Source organism: Quercus lobata, chromosome 4, assembly GCF_001633185.2.
Source record: "Quercus lobata isolate SW786 chromosome 4, ValleyOak3.0 Primary Assembly, whole genome shotgun sequence".
In the NCBI taxonomy this organism is placed as follows: domain Eukaryota; kingdom Viridiplantae; phylum Streptophyta; class Magnoliopsida; order Fagales; family Fagaceae; genus Quercus; species Quercus lobata.
In genome coordinates, this window is record NC_044907.1 from 4,942,753 (window position 1) to 4,955,528 (window position 12,776).

Below are 12,776 nucleotides of genomic sequence, written 5' to 3' on the forward strand. Positions count from 1 at the left end.
GAAGGCTAACGGAAGTAACCTTAGGTGGGCAAAGTGTAAAGTTTTAAACCACGGGTAGGCAAAGTGAAAACGGGTCACACCACAGGTAGGTTTACTGTAATTATCCCATTTTAAAATTATTAAAAATATTCACTTTGAAAACCTGACTACATGATTTCATTTCGCAACTTTGTTTCTAAAAAACCCCAAACTAAAAACATTAGACACACACGGCCACTCACATAAAACCTGAATACCCTGTTGTCTTTGCAATTTAGATCTTACTCACCAACAACAGCTCCCACCCTTCGGTCTTCTTAGTTTATCGATGTTAGTTTTAGACCCTTGAACAAACAATGTTTAACATGATTTTATGGCCAAGTTATTAATTAAGTTAATTATGCAAGCCTTAAGTTAAACATATATAAACATATCATGTAGCAGAAATTCTAAATAACACAAGATATGATGACCCTAGAGAATCAATGAAACAAACTAGTTTCAAGATAAAAAACATAGGGGGACCAATCTCAAGAAAAAGATCCAATATCAAATAAAAATTTACAGTCAAGAATATTTAATTCATAGTAAACTTAACTAGAGTTATCAAATTGAACTCTAAATCCCAAAGACTTCTTTAATATGGATTTGTTCCAACATGAACCTCCAGTTCATGCTTTCATCTTTAGTACGTTTGATATATGAAACTTTGAATCACATTGACCTCTAGTTTATGACTCCAAGGCCACCCTTGAAGGTTTAGATTCAGCACCTTTGATGATTGGAATGAGACAACAACTTTTACAACACCAGATCTTGAATTTCTTCAAAAGATATTGCTGGTAGAAGATTTGAGAGAGTTTTGTGTATAGAAACCCTTGATATACAATAAGAGGCACAAGAAGCACTCTTCTCCCTTTAAAAATTCCTTCTAGGGTTACCTTATAATGTCCTTTAAATACTGCAACAAACAAATCAATTTTTAGGCTTGAAACAGACAAGTTATATGCTTTTTACTTTTGCTAATTGACTCTTGATCGATTTGTGAAAAATTGAAATCCTTGAATCAGCTTCTTTTCTATTTTTGCACACTGAATACCAGCATCTTGAGCATTGTCTAATCAATTCTATAGACTCTACGAACTATATCTAAACAAGTTTGTACTTGTGTGATTGCCAACAATTTTATACACATATAAAACCAAACACCAAATTATGTGTGGGTAACTTTTTTTCTCTTTTACTTTTATGTTTTTAGGTTTTAGTTGAATTGTAGCGGTAAATAAGAATTTAGACAATTTATTGGATGAAGTCATAAATTTATGTTGGGGAATGCATCATTTAACTGTAATTTTTTTTCCTCCACTGATAATACATTGACATCATACATCAATAGAAAAACAAAGATTCATAGCATATGTTAACAATATTGCATATTCAACAATAATACTACAATAGATTACATGGATATCGGTGAATTTTTCTATTATGGTTTCCTTTATGGAGCTACACATCATTTAACTGTAATTTTTTGGGGGATTTTGTATCATGAATACGTTACTTTTGTTATATGTATGGTACAAAAGGAAGGGGACACACTGTTGAAGAGAAGGAGACGAAAGCACAGTAATATTGTAAATGGAAATAATGTACGTAACTTGAAAGTAAATAGCTTGAAAGTAAATAACTTGAATGTAAGAACAATAATAAGGCGGTAGAACCAGCCAAACAGTATATATCAAAATAATTCAAAGTAAATAAGAACAATAGTTCAAAATAAATGAAAGCAATTTAGAACCATCCGGGATGGCGGTAATCCGTCCAAGGTGGTGGTAGCAACAAGTAAAGTAATGAACATAGAACTGAAAATACTTCTTATTGAAAGTAGGATAAACACTTACAGTAATAGTAGTGAATACAAGATCTCAACAGTTACAGGTTAACAGTTACAAAACTTGAACTAGTCCTAGTTACAAGGTTTGTAGGATTACAAAGCTTGTAGTGAACAAAGGTGAACAAGGTAGTAGTAGTAGTAGAAGCAAGTGGGTTCTCTCTCTAAGAAGGCTAGTTCTAAGGGAAGAGAAATCAGAACTAAAATGTTGCTTAAGATCCTTAAGGGACATCCCCCCTTAAATAGGCAAAGATTTGAGTAAACAGTACTCGTGAATAGTAAAAGTTAACACTAAAAGATAAATTGCTAAAAGAAATCATGGTGTGACTAAAAGTCACGGGAAACATGGAGAATCAACTTTTCAGGTCATTATCATCAGGAGTGGAAATTAACAGTAAAAGTCCACTAGTAAACAGTGTAGCATTTGGCCCTTATGCAGGCTAGACAAATTAGCTCAATCTTCACGAAGATCTGGAGTGTTATCTTCATCATGTCCAAACAGCTCCTGGTCATATGGGAAATAGGGGTTGTGAGCAACAGATTCTTCTGAGGAGGCTTTGGAATCTTCTTGATTAGCAACAACTTCTTCTGCCCATTTGAGTAAAGCTAGAAGAGCATCAGGATTCTTTCTTAAATTGTCAATAGAGGAGCTTTTATTCTGGACATTTTTGCTGGAAGAGGAAGAGGGAGCATCAGCAGGAGCAGGGGTTTGAACAGGGGAATGATCTTTTGCCATGGGTAAAGCAGCAACAGATGAAGATTCTCTGGAAATAGAGGCAACAGCAGTAATAATACGTTGAGTGTGAGGGAATTTGCCCCACCATTTTACATACCAATGCCTAGAGAGAACATCGCCATTTTTCTCATATTGCCATTTCAATATCCAAGGTATCTTATATTTTTTAACAAAATGGAGCAAAGCAGGAAATTTGGCTCCATAAGCATCACTCCTATAACATTTCTTGAAACAGTCGAAAGCATCAAGCAATGGTGCAGGAAATAACTCAGTAGTAGGACCAAATTGGGCCCACCAGCGGTTGAACCAAAGGGGCAAATCACCAGTGAAATTTTTGTCAAAGTTAACAAACCAGGAATGAGACATGTTTTCATTCTGGTGCAGCATGAATCTTGTCCAAGCCATGATATAATCATAGTATGAATAGGGAATGGGGGAACTTGGCATTGTTCTGGTAGATGTAAGAGAAGAGCCCCATTGTTCTTCAGAAATAAAATTGACCAAGTAAACACTATGGTAAATAATTTTGGAAGTGCCTTTATGATCAGAAATAGTGTTAATAATAATAGATCTTTCATGGCGTAGAAGATCAGAATAATAATTTAAATTCTTTTCCCTATGCTCCGGAATCTAATGAAACTTCGGAGGGAAATAACTCTTAGCCAGTTTGAGAGGATCAAAAATAGAGGCTCTGTTGGGTTCAACATAAAACAGGTGTTGGTAATATTGTTTTTTGATGTATTGAGGGGAACTTTTTGGAAAAACAGTTTTAATGGGCCGGTTAACAGGGGTTAAGGCATAAGGATCATAAGATGAAGCAAGAACAGTGGAGTAATTAATCCTAGGGATGGTTCCTAGGGTGGTGAAACGGTTGGTTATGTCAAGGGGAGAAGCAGGTTCTTTTTTAACAATTTGCTTAGAGGTTTCAACAGGAGGATTATCTTTTGGTCTTCTACTTGCCATTGTGACACTGCAGAATTTCACGGGTAAGGAAATCAGGGATAGAATTTTGAGATCCTTTAATATATTCAATATCAAAATCAAAAACGCTTAAAATAGCATGCCATCTAGCAAAAATATGTTTTGAAGCAATATTTTCAACATCTTTTTCAATAACATATTTAGCACTTTTGCAATCAATACGTAACAAAAATTTTTGGTTTAACAAATCACTTTGAAATTTTGAAATACATAGTACTATAGATAAAATCTCCTTTTTAATAGTACTATAATTTAACTGTGCATTGTTCCAAATGCCCGAATAGAAACGAACAATTTGTTCAGATGACTCAGGAGAAACTCTTTGTTTTAGAATACCACCATAACCAACATCAGAGACATCGGTCTCAACAATTTTGAAAGCACCAACAGTAGGAATACCAAGACAAGGCAATGTCCTAACATGAGTTTTGATTTGTTTAACAATAGAAGTATGAACATCAGACCAAGGAGGAGGATTACTTTTTAACCGATCAAACAGAGGTTTGCATTGTTTCCTCATATCTTTGTAAAAATCTGCAACATAGTTTAATGACCCAAGAAATCTTTGGAGTTGAGTTTTGTCAATGATAACATCAGGAAACTTATTGGCAAACTGGATGGCTCTATCTATAGGACGAATCTGTCCTTCAGAGATATCATAGCCAAGAAAACGAACTTTGATTTGGAATAGTTTAACCTTCTTGGCTGAGACAACAAGACCATTTCTTTTGATAGTATCTAGAAACGAATTCAAATGTTTCCAGTGTTCGTCAATAGAGCTAGAGTAAACAAGAACATCATCAACATAAACAATGGTGAAATGACTGAAGGAGTTAAAAATATCATTCAGGATATTTTGAAACTCACTTGGGGCATTTTTAAGACCAAAAGGCATAACATTCCACTCATAATGTCCAAAAGGAGTGGTGAAAGCAGTTTTGTACCTATCATTCTCATTAATCTGAATTTGCCTTCATATCAAACTTGGAGAACACAACAGCTTCATTCAGCCTATGGACAAGGTCATTCTTGTTGGGAATGGGATACCGAATCCATTCTAAAACCTTATTCAAGGGTTTGTAGTTAATGACTAATCTTGGGGTTCCTCTTTCAATTTCAGCATTTTTTTGGACATAAAAGGCTGAACAAGACCAGGGAGACTTGCTATTCCTAATCAATTTTTTCTGTAACAAATCATGGATTTCTTTTTTGCAAAATTCAACAGTTTCAACATTCATTTGGATAGGACGAGCTTTAGTGGGAATATTTTTCTCATCAAAATCTTTGACATATGGCAAATCAACAATATGTTTCTTCCTATGCCAGAAAGCATTAGGAACATCGGAGCAAACATCATCAATCAACATTTTCTGAAAATTATCAATTTTGGATTGCAACAATTTATTAGAAATTTGTTCAGCAATTTTCTTGTATCTAACTTCTTACTGAAGAAATTTAAGATGTTTAATTTTAGCATGAATCATGTTTGAAGCAATATTAGTATCAATATCAAACTTCGAAGCAAATTTGAACTTTACTCTTTGTCCAAAAGGATCAGTAGTAATTCCATCATGTTCAACAAGAAAAAGATATAAAGCATTTATAAAAGGCAAACCAAGAATCACTTTATCAGTCATATTTTTAACAAGAACAGAAGGAATCTTGAAACAAACATTAGCATGGCATACATGAGCATTGTTCAATTCATACTTTATTTTCATCTGAGAACCATTAGCAGAGACCAATCTTTCAGTAGATTTTTCAAAGTATTTTGAAGGAACCAGTCCTTCTTGGATACAGTTCATGTCCGCCCCTGAATCTATCATAGCAATAACAGTGAAATGATAATCAAGAGAAACAACAATTTTAACTTTTGTAAACCATTTTGGAGGAATTATTTTGTTAACAAGAGCAAGTTGAGAAATAGTGACATCATCAGGAATACCTTTACTAGAAAGAAGATTTTGTTGACAGGATTCATCTCCATCATTATGCTCAAGTCCTTGTTTAAGATTATTTTTATCACTTTTAATATCTTTAAAATCATGTTTTAATTCGTTTATCTCTTGTTTAACAATATTAATTTCATGTTGTAAATCATTAACAGTTAGTTCTTTAGATTTCTTTTTATTAAAATTTTCCAAAGTTTTATCCTCTTTACTCTTGGTGAGAACATTGGTTTTAATAACATTGCAGCAAGAACCTCTACTACCAACTTTAATATCAGAAGAATTATCAATATTTAGTATGTTAAATTTGTTTTTTAAATTACTAGGTTTTCTCTTACAATTTTTAAGGTATCCAGATTTTCCATAGTTAACACGTCTCTTCTTAGCATAGAAATAATTAGGTTTAACAAAGTTATTTCTGTACCTTAATTGATGTTTTAACAATTTTTTATTATTACACCTATTGGTACCAAGTTTTTTAATAGTACTGAAAATATCTTCATAGGTTAAATTATTATAATCAATAGAATCATTTTTACCTATTAATTCTTGTTTTACCTTATGAGCAAAGATAGGAGGCAGACCATCAATAAACTTTTCTTTCCAATAAAAGTTATGACAATCTTTCCGGAGCATCACTCTGGAAGTGAAAGCATCTTGATACCATCTGTATTCAGACATAGTTGGACAACTCAAATCATTTAAATAATCATGAGATGAAATATTGGATGGAGTACCAACAAAGTGTTTGAGAATAGTATAAATCAAGGTATTGACACCATTACAAACAATACTTTCATAAAAAATAGGCAAACATTCATCATTCTTTTTAACAGCATGTTTAATAGACTCTCTGGATTCTTCAGTGATATATGAATCCCACCATCCACGAAGAGCACCAGAAAAACCAGTAACAAGCAAGTTAATAATATCAGGTTGATCAAGATCATAGTTATTTTGATAAGCAATACTAACCATAGACATGTGAATCATTTTAGTAACGATTTCCAGTTCAGACAAACCATCAATATTCCATTCATAAAGTTGATCAGTAGAAACAGAAAACTGTGTTTGAAAAGATCTCTGCATATCAGGAGGAGTAGGTTTTGAATGCCAGTTTTTAGTAAAAGACATGGGTTTAGGGTTTCCAATAACACTTTTAGTTTCTGGAAAATCATCATCAAAGATTCTTTTTGCAGGAACAGAAGAAACAGAAGACACAGTATCAGAATCTGTATTTTCTTCAGAAACAATTTCTTTTTTGGAAATAATTCGAGCAGTTGGAGTACTTGTAGAAGTACCCTCAGTTTTAGCTTTTAAATCAGAAAGCATTTTTTCAACAATTTCAAGAGTCTTGGATTGAGAAATTTTAAACATAATTTTTTCTCTTTGACTGGGTAAATCAATCAAAGGTTTCTCAGTTTTAACAAGAACAGATTTTTCAAAAACAGAAACAGATTTTTCAACAATTTTTTCTTCAATACGGTCAAGCTGTTGACCAATAATATGCAAAGATTGATTAGTAAAATTATTTTGTTCAATAAGGCTAACAATGGGAGTTTGATCATCAGCAATTTTGAAAGGAGAGGCTTTCACATCCTCTTTTGTCACTTCATCTTTCTTAGTAGTTATCAAAATTGAGTCAAGAGGAGGATGACTAGACCTAATAATGGTTTTATCAATCTTAACAAAATCTGATTTCTTTATCACATTTAAATGTTGTTTTGAAACCTCATTATTTGGAACATAATAGTTTTCAAGAAAATCAAAAAACAAAATATGTTTTTTCAATTGATTCATCATTTCTAACCATTTTCTTTTAACACGGTCTTTATCAGACTGGGCAAAATTATTTTGGAAATATTTTCTCTTGGTTTTGTTTGTTGCAAGCATAAATTCATTGTACAAAGAATCCCAATCAATTTCAAAATCATCATTTAAAACAGTCAAAACTCTTAATTGATTTTGGTAAATAGGAGGATTTTCAATAGGAGAATCAAAATCAGATGGAGTAACAGAAACAGTGTCTTCCTCATCTTCATTAGCAGTTTTACTAAATGGAGTGGAAGTTTCAGGTTTAGTTGAATAGTAAACAGAGCTAATTTGGGATTTATCACTTGAAATACCTTTTAGCTTTAAATCAGAGGATGTTTCTCAATTCTTTTTCAAAAATTCATTGATCTCTCGATCTCTTTTTGAAATACTTTCAGATCCAGCAAAGGAATGTCTTCCTTCGTTGATCCTCAAAGGTGGATTGTTTTGAAAACTTATTTTAATAGTACCATCAAGATATTGTTGAATATGGGTGAGATCAAGCTCATCAAAAATGGGTTTAGCAGGAGGGGTTTCTTGTTCTAACAACCAATCATTAGGAAGTTTAACATCTTGCCATTGAATCATTTTTGGAACTTGGATTTTAGCATCAGGAGTTGAACATTGAATTAACATGGTTTTACCCGAAGGTTCTCTAGGAATCATAGCACAAGGATTCATTTGAGTACCCATTAGTTTATAATAAATGCGGTAGATCAAAGCAAAAGGCTTACTACCCTCTTCCATGTGATAACCAGATGAAGCAATATTCAATGTCAAAGCTTTAACAATATTAGAATCATCCAAAGCAAGAGTAAGATCAGGATAACAGTTAAAATAAACAGGACCATCATACATAGAAGCAGTGATCATACCAAGAATGCTATCTTTAAAAATCTTAAATCTAGCATCTCTTAAACACATGAGAACAGAAGCATTAATACCCTTTCGGGTAAGTGGTTTAATAGCAACTTGAACCATACCAATATGCAAATAACTGAATTTTTTAGCAGCAAGGAAGTCATTAATATTCTTTTTAGTAAACAAACAACATTTTTCATAAATTCTTGAAATAGAGAAGATTTGTTCAACAGTTCTAGCTTTATAAGCAGAATGAAAAGTACTTTCAACAAAACTAGTTTTATAAATAGTTTTAGTATCAACTTTAGGAATAGTCCATTTACGAAAATCAGGTATCACCTCATTATCATCAATACTGTGATCTTCTTCATTTACAATATCAGGAGGACAACTAGTCCTGGAGCTGATAGAGGAGTTGGATCTCCACAACTTATCCATACTATCCTAGGTTCAACACTCAGTTATCATGTTTTTCTCACAACCGTTGCATTTCGTAACACATACCCTAACCAACCTTATACCTCTCATGCCCTACACGCCCTCTCTTGGCTCAAATGGGCCTTACAGCTAGGTTCTAGGACTTCAGTTTACGACTAGGGTGGCGTCAACGACAGTAAGAAGGGAACACAACAACGGAATATCAAGTGTTCGGGTAGACACGGACAAGAGACAAAGAACACAACCACACTACCACCGGCCAGAAAAGAGTGGCTCTGATACCATAAAGGGAACATATAATTTATTAATAGTCTCTCCCTCACCTGAACTCCCTAAGTAGCGACCATGGCTTTCCTATATTTCCTTCCTATAATGTTGCTCCCAATAAAAGACCATTTTGTTTGTTTTCAAACCCCTTAAAACACAATCAGATTAACCTAGTTAATTAGCCAAGTGATTACTTAGTCAAATTATCAAATCTAGGTTAACACACATATATCATATTATTGTAAAAGTGCGGAAAATAAAGAACATAACGATATGGTAACTCAAGAAAACCAAATTGGTAAAAAACCTGGAGAAAATTTAACCTAGCTATTCTCAAGATAAACCGAATCCACTATGAAATAATTGAAGTTTACACAATAGTGACTTAGACCACTAACATCTTATTGCTACCTCAAGTAGGAAACTTACTACCACGACCCCATGATAGCTCCGAGTCCACGGACTACTTCTTTCTTGGATTCCCAACAAGTACAAGCACTCCTGCTTGTGTATCTTTAAGCTCTTGAATCTGCACCTGAATTGAGCACCAATCTTGACATCAATCTTGAGATTGGAAACCCTAAGTGTATGTGAAGGCAAACACCTCTAAATCTCACAGAAGATTCACACACATAGCATAAAGAGTAACAAAGTCCTTAGAGAGCTTTTGGGTACAAAACCCTAGATCTACAAAAGAGGCACACTCTTCTCTCTCAAAAAAGCCTTATAAAAACATGCTTAGGGTTTCCTTTATATACTATGAGTGTTTTACTTGAAACCCAATACGTTCAAGTAGAGTTTGGGCTGAAATAGAATTTTGCAAAACCGTATTTCGATCGGTCGAGCCTTCTTTCGATTGATCAAATCAGGCAGTTTCTGAACTCTTCTTTCTACAGTTTACTTGTTCCTGAATCTTGACTTGAATCATCTTGAATATTGTCTAATAAAACCTATAGACTCTAGGATTTATATCTAGACAAGTTTGTGTTCATGATTTGCCAGTTGTTCTAAACTTTTAGACCCTAACAATCTCCCCCTTGGGCAATTCGTGACAAAACTTACATACAAAATGAAATGCTCAAATACAAGAACAACCCAATACAATAAAATTCCCAATTACATCACAAATCCCAATCTAAGACCTCTAACCTAGAAGTTGTAAAAAGAGGTAGAAGGTCTTGATCAGAATGTATCTGTCTTTCTTGAAAACACTCATAAGAACACATCACCGCATGCGTGGAAAGAAAGACATATAAACAATATGAAACACAAATATAAAAACACAAATATAAAAACAAAAATAAATTCTAACTCTCCCCCTCAGTTAGATACATCAAAAAGTTTTTATATTCTCCTCCTTTCAAAAACAATTTTATCTCCTCCTAAACAAGACATTTTAAAAACCTTTTTAAACAAGATTCCCACATTTCATTTATTTCTCTCCCTTTTTGTCACATATTGACAAAGACAACTCAAACAAAGAGTAAGCAGAAAACATACGCAACAAAAGTCAAGAGAAAATAGAGAATCAAGGAAACAAATGAAGAGCAACAACTCCCCTTAGGTTTTAAAAAAACAGATTTCTCCCCCTATAAAAATAGGAAAAACAAAACACGTTTTGGGGAAAATTTAGGAGGTGGGGATAAATAAAAAGACACAAACCAAACTCAAAAAAATGAGGATTCACTTGAAGAAAAATATTCTCTCTTTCAATATATGCAAACTTGACACTATGTGATCCATAAACAGTTGCATGAGTAGAGAAAATATTTGCACATTGATTATCCATCATATCTCTTAAGAAAAATATTTTCTACAGTTCACACATAAAAAATAGCATATACTAAAATGTACAAAGGACTCAAAAATTAATCAATCAATTTTTAAATCAAGTTGAGTACCCAATTTAGCAAAGTATATGCATGTTATGTGTGAAAACAATGAGCGATATGAATGCAAAACTACAAGATAGATACAAAAAAAAAAAAAAAAAACAATGCAATGCATGTGAATCCTAAACACAATTGATGTGTGAAAAGATAGATTGATCAAACATTTAAAAACTAAAAATTTTTCAGTTTCGATTGATTGAGCATCGATCGAATACCAATCGAGTTAGGGAAAAAGTCATGATTAAAAATCAAGGGAATTTTGATCGGTCGGAAAACACATTCGATCAATTGAAATTCTGGAAATTTGAATTTTTTTAAAAAACTGCAGAAGATTATGTAGAAAACAACTCAACCCAAGTAATTTCATGAATGAAATGCATGAGAATGAGTTTAAAAGTTTTTCAAAAACATGAGTTTTCAACCAAGAACTTCAAAACAAAGATTTTTAATCTTCACAAACACACTTTTTGCCAACCCTTAAACATATTTTGTGTTAAACACCATAGAAAATATAATCTTGTATTGCGAAACTAGATTCACACACAATTTCATGTACAAAGCTTAGCAAAGAATAACTTGTGAAGTTTGTGTAAACTAGTAAAAGTATGTGATACATGTGAGGTGATATGTAGATAGTAATCAATCACAATTTCTACAAAATTTATCATATAAGTTTGAAAGTGACTATCATCTAAAGAGTTACATCATATAACTCTCACATCTCCTAGAATACAAGCTTGCAATCATGTAAGTTTTTGTATTTTGCCTCAAATTGTATACACCAATTTTATTTCAATTTGAATTTATTATATCCCAATAATGTACACACAAATTTTATTATTTAAACTGAGGCTACACAATATGTTCTTTTTGTGTATGTGCTACACTTTCTCGAGCACAAAATCATATGATATGCACTAAGGTGTTCATGATTGGCTAGTAAACAGTGGTGAGATGGTTATTTATGCTTTTCTCAATAAGTTCAAGTCCAACAAACAAAAGCATGTGACTTCAAGATCAAGACAAAGTGATCAAAAACTATAAACATCTTCCCACACAACATGCACTACAAAGCTCAAACTAGTAAAGTACAATAAATAAGCTCATCCAAGCTAAACAAGGTACACAGGCATGTTATGAAAATATAATAGGCCAACCTCAATTACATATTCATGATGTGTAATAAAAAACACATAAAAAACTTTTTGGTTTAAAAAAAAAATTTATGACCAAAACTAAAAGCACACATTATGCTTAATGAATAAAATGCAAAAAAAAAAAAAAAATGACAGTGCTAAACTAAGCTATAGAGGGTATACAAACAAGAAATATCAATTTATTAATTAACCCATGAGTATATGTCCAAACTAGTACACACATACAAAATCAGAAATAGCTTAGCACTTATATAACACATATTATTTAAGTTTCTTCACAATGTCAAGCATATTTTAAATCAAGAGAGAGATATCATAATTCATGTAATCCTCAAAACAAATAAAACAATACACAAAATAAAATATTTTTGTCTTTTTGAAAATTTTCAATATTTTTGGATTTTTTTTTTAAATAAAAAACAACCTAATAAACAAAACAACCAAAAACAAAAATAAGACATGTCCACAAACAATTGAAAGAATTAAAACAGGGACAAGTCAGCAACACTCACCTTAGAGAATCTTTCTCACCCATATAGCACGAATCTTCGGCTTTGTAGGTGAAAATCCATGTGAAGCAGAGTGTATTTGAGGGATTACACCAATCTTTTGAGAAAGACTGTAATCTTGCAAATTCCTTTCACAAGCCTCAAAAAGATCAACCGAAACAATAGTGTCCTTTTTATTCAAAACGTCACAATCAAAAACAGTAAGACACTTAGAAATATTCATGATAATAGGGATCAAGGATCAACTCTTAGATCAAAATATCTAACACAAGAGCTACCCGCTCTGATACCACTTGTTTGTTTT